Here is a 5749-nt window from a genome sequence, read left to right on the forward strand (position 1 = left end):
GATAATTTATATTTTCATTTAGTTCAAAATAGTTTCACATTTCTTTTGAGACTTCTTTTTTGACACATGTTATTTAAAACTGTGGTATTTAATCTCCAAATACTTGGAGATCTTATAGCTATTTTTGTTATGTATTTTTAGTTTAATTGTATTATAGACAGTCTGAGAATCTAATTTGTATGATTTCTATACTTTCAAATGTGTAAAAATGCGTTTTATAGTCCAGAATGTGGCCTATTTTGGTGATCGTCTATTCAAGTTTGAAAAGAATGAATTATTTTTCTGTTACGGGATGGAGCAGTCTATATGTGTCAATTCAATTAAGTTAAGGATATGATCTTCCTGAAAAACATTATCATTTAACTAACTGATTTTCTGCCTTTTTAATCTACCAATTACCAAAAGAGTGTGTAGAAGTCTTTGACTCTACTAGTGGATTTTTCTGTTTCTCCTTTTAGTCCTGTGTTTGTTTTATAAATTTTGATGCTCTGTGTTAATTGCATACATGTTAAGAATTGTTATGTCTTCTTGGAAAATGAACCCCTCTATCATTATGTAATGCCCTTCTTCATCTCTCATAATTGTCCTTACTCTGATTCTTCTTTGAAATCATATTGTTACTTCAGCTTTCTTTTAATGAGTGTTTGTTGCAGATTATGAGTCTGGAGTTCTCTCTTCTCAAGCAAGACAACAGACACAGAATTGAATACAATTGATTCAAGGCTAATGTCTGGGGGGAGACAAGAACCCCGAACAGGGCTTTTGTCCCTGTATTTATTGACTGCTCAAGATCTTACACACTTGGCTAAAGTGAAGAAAACAAACAGATAGTAATTATTAACTTGTGTGTGTAACAAGCAGAAGGCCTTGGTGTGTGTGTGCAAGAGGTGTTTGTGATCAAAGTATATTGGCACCAGATGGAAAATAATTTCTTGCAGGTGATACTACAAGTTGTGATCCCATTACAATATCTCACCAACTAACCTTGGGCACTTCTACCCTGTGGTGGTGGCTTTCCACCCTAAGCTTTTTTCTAACCCACTTATGTAAGTATAAGTTTTTTTAATTTTTTAATGATTATTTATTTTTGAGACAGAGAGAGACAGAGCACGAGCAGGGGAGGGGCAGAGAAAGAGAGGGAGATACAGAATCTGAAACAGGCTCCAGGCTCTGAGCTGTCAGCACAGAGCCCGATGCAGGGTTCAAACCCACAAACTGCAAGATCATGACCTGAGCCAAAGTCAGATGCTTAACTGACTGAGCCACCCAGGAACCCAAGGAATTCTTGAACCTATTTCCCCACAGGTGTTAGCATATGTTTCTCAACCTTTGCTTTTAATCTACGTGTGTCTTTATATTTAAAGTGGGTTTCAGGGTGCCTGGGTGGCTCATTCAGTTAAGCATCCAACTTGGCTCAGCTCATGATCTCATTTGTGGGTTCAAGTCCTGCACTGGATTCTGCTGACAGCCTAAACCTGGAGCCTTCTTCTGATTCTGTGTCTCCCTCTCTCTCTACCCCTCTGCCCTACTCTCTCTCACTCTCTCTCAAAAATCAATAAACATTAAAAAAATAAAGTAGGTTTCTTATAAACAACTTATAGTTGGGTCTTGTTTTTTCCTCACTCTGACAATCTCTGTCCTATAATTGTTGAATTTAGATCATTTATACTTAAAGTGATTATTAATATAATTGTCAATATAATTACCATGTTTTTAATTATTTTCAATCCATTGCATGTATTCTTTGTTACTTTCTTCTCCCTCTTTTTTCTGCCTTATCTGGTTTTAATTGGTAATTTTATATTACCTATTTTACCTCCTCTCTTAGGATAGCAATCATATTTCCTTAATAAAAAAAATTTAGTGGTTGTCCTAGAGTTTCCAAGGTACATTTAAAGCTAATCTAATGCTAATTTTATGTAATGCAGGTACTTTATAGTAGTTTATCCAATTCTTTCTTCCTGACCCTTGTGACATCACTTTCATTTATTTCACTTATCCATATGCTATAATCATCCAATATATTGTTTCTATGATTACTTTTAACAGTCTAAAGTTTAGCTTTTAATAAATTAAGAATAAGAAAAACAAAAGCTTTTATTTTAACTTCATCCATTCCTCCCTGGACATTCTTCCTTTCTTTATGTAGATCCACATTTTTGATCTGAATCATTTCCCTTCTTCCTTAAGAACTTCTTTTAACATTTCTTGCAGGGCACAACATTATAATATTTCTTGCTTTCAGTAAATTATCTCAGGCTTTCTTTTCTGAGAATGCCTTTATCCTTCATTCATGAAAGATAATTTCGCTGAATATAGAATTATAGGTTGGTGGGTTTTTTCCTTTCAATATTTTAAGTATTTTAAATATTTTACTGCATTCTCCTCTTGTCTGCATGGTTTCTGACAAAAGTCTGCTGTAATTCTTCTCCTTGTTCCTCTATAGGTGAGTTTTCGCCATCTCTGGCTTCTTTCAAGATTTTAAAATTTGTTTTTGGTTTTGCTGAAGTTTGAACATGACATGACCAGGTAGAGATTTTTTTTTTTAATATTTATCCTGTTTGATTTTCTCTGAGCTTTCTGAATCCGTGGTTTGCTCTCAGACATTAGTTTTGGAAAGTTCTTGGGACATTATTACTTTGTGATTATTTTAGATATTTTTTCTGCTCCATTATCTCCTTTTCCTTTTAGTATTCCAATTACATGTAAGTTATGCTTTGGATATATATATATATATATATACACATATATAGATATATAGTATGTATACTATATATATGTATATGTATAGTATACAGTATGTATATATGTGTGTGTGTATACATATATATATGTATAGTGTGTATACTATATATGTGTGTGTGTGTGTGTGTGTGTGTATAGACACTATTTATTTATTTATTTTGCATTTCATTTTGAGAAGTTTCCTTTGACTGATATTGAAGCTTACTGGTTCTCTCTTCTGCCATGTCAAGTGTATTGATGACCCCACCAAAGGCAGTCTTCTTTTCTGTTACAGTGCTTTTGTTTTCTAGCATTTCCTTTTGATTATTTCTTAGAGCTTCTATATCTCTGTTCATGCATGTTGTCTTAAACTTTCCACAAAACCCTTTGACATATTGACCAGAGTTAAATTCCCAGTCTGACAATTCTAATATTTGTGTCAACCTGACTCTAGCTGTGATGCTTTGTCTTTTTAGACTGTGTTTTTCTTGCCTTTTAGCATGACTCGTACACTTCTTTGTTGTTAAAAGCTGGATATGATGCTTCATGAAGTAAACAGGACTTTAGTGTGAAATTTTATGTTAACCTGGCTAGGACTTGGGCTGTGTTTAATGGTTTCTGTAGTTTTCTCTAGATTTTGGGCTTCCATAAGAACTCCTTTTCTGAGAGACTGTGTGTCACCACCCCTTCAGCTATAATTCAGCGTTATCACACTACAGACCTCTTGGTATGGTGGTATGGTTTAGAAGAAGAGAATCATTGCATAAACTTATGATTAAATCTCAATCTTTGAGCAGGCCTGTGCCCCTGATCCGTGAGCTTCACAAGTGTTTGTTAGCCTCCCCCTCCATTACTTTTAGGTGAGAAAGAAACCCTAGAGGGAGTTGGAGATGAGAAAATGCCCTTCCCCCACATAAGATAAGGTTCTTATTGTCTTTTTCCCTGAAGAGTAGGCCTCTGTTTTGGAAAAGGCTGTCGGCATATTTCACAATGGTTACTTTCCCCCTCTATCCACAGAACTTTTCCATCTTCCCACACTGAAACTTTATATTCACTGAACATTACCTCTCTATTTTCCCTTCTCTCCAGCCCTGAGCAATCACCATTCTTTCTGACAATATGTAATTTTTGTATCTGGCCTCTATTACTTAGCATAATTTTTTTGAAGTTCACCCATTGTGTAGTATGTATTAGTATTTTGTTCCTTCTTATCACAATATAGTATTCATTGTATGGATATACCACATTTGTTTACCCACTCACCAGTTGATGAACATTTGTGTTGACTCTACTTTTGACTATCCTAATTAATGTTGCTATGAAAATTTGTGTACAAGTCTTTGTAGGATGCATTCTCATTCTTCTTGGTCAGATTTCTAAGTATAATTGTTGGGTTGTATGTAATTTTTAAGAAACTACCAATCTGTCTTCAAAATGACCTATGTTACATTTCTAGCAGTAACATATGAGAATTCCGGTTCATTCACATCTTGAACAGTACTTGGTATTCTCTGCTTTTTAAAATTATAACTTCTTCAAGGGTGTGTAGTGGTATCTCATCTGGTATTAATTTTCATTTACCTAATGATTAATGATGTTAAACACTTTCCATATATCTGTTAGCCATTAGTATGCCTTCTTTGGTGAAATGAAGCACTTGGCCCATGTTTCAGTGGGGTTATTTGTTTGTAACTGAGTTGTATGGATTCTTTATGCATTCTAGGTACAAGTCTTTTATCAGATATATGATTTATAAGTTCTTTTACCTGGCCTGTGACTTATGTCATCTCACTTTTGGTTCTAGGCTTTTCCTTTGTTATTCTTCATTAATCCACCCACAAGCTCAGCCTTCAGATGGTCTATCAATCATCATTACCTCTGATCTAATGAGGGAATTTCCAAGGGAGAATTGGACTCCAGTGACCCCTACGTCTAGCTGCGGTCTCAGTTGAGCCATAGCCTTTCTTACCGGAATACCTGTTACAATGTGAGGCAGTGTTCTTTTCCAAAGTGTTGATATCTGTACATAGCAGACAATTTAGCAGGCTTTCCCATCAAACCAGCAGTGATGGGCTGACCTATATTAAGAGCTTTGCCAGTATATATTGTATTCTTGTAGGTCACAGGTATATCAGTAATAAACCCAGAGTTGTCTTTAGTCACTAGGTTTGAAAGCATATCTCCCAAAGAAATCCTATCACTAAAGATATAAACCTTAGAAAAACTTAGAAACCTCCATTTTAATCAGCCAATTCAGTGAACTTATATAGGGTATTGTGCTAGGTAGTAAGAGACAAACAATGAACAAAACATATTCCTGCTTTCAATAGATTAAAGTGTATATTTTCATACAAAAGACCATAATATGTAGCTGAGTGTATATGTGGTCATGAGAAATATTAGGGAAGGCTACCTATAAAAAGTGGCACTTGAGCTAATCTTGATGAATAAGTTGGATACCGGAGGCAGACATGGGGGTGAGAGCTTTCTGGAAGCAAGGGCAAATACACAGAAACTGAGGCTGTAGAGTGTAGGATGGTATAGTGAAAAAAAGCTGGAAAATCAGGTAGGGGAAAACTGAAAAGAACCTTAAATACCATCCTTTAGAGGTCTGTTGACCATCTTACTGTGCCCACCATTGCTAGATAACCTGAAGGAATGGTTCGCAAATTTTTGTATCTGCATCATCCAACAATCACTACTTTATTAAAAGACTTACATCATCCTCTTTTTTATTTATTTTTTTCCATAATATTTTATTGTCAAATTGTTTTCCATACAACACTCAATGCTCTTCCCCATAAGTGCCCTCCGCCATCACCACTGCCTCTTTTCCCCCCTCCCCCTTCCCCTTCAACTCTCAGTTCATTTTCAGCATTCAATAGTCTCTCAAGTTTTGCATCCCTCTCTCTCCCCAACTCTCTCTCCCTCCTCCGCTCCCCCTGGTTCTCCATTAGGTCTCTCCTGTTTTCCTGCTAGACCTATGAGTGCAAACATATGGTTTCTGTCCTTCTCTGCCTGGCTT

Source organism: Suricata suricatta, chromosome 3, assembly GCF_006229205.1.
Source record: "Suricata suricatta isolate VVHF042 chromosome 3, meerkat_22Aug2017_6uvM2_HiC, whole genome shotgun sequence".
Classification (NCBI taxonomy): Eukaryota; Metazoa; Chordata; class Mammalia; order Carnivora; family Herpestidae; genus Suricata; species Suricata suricatta.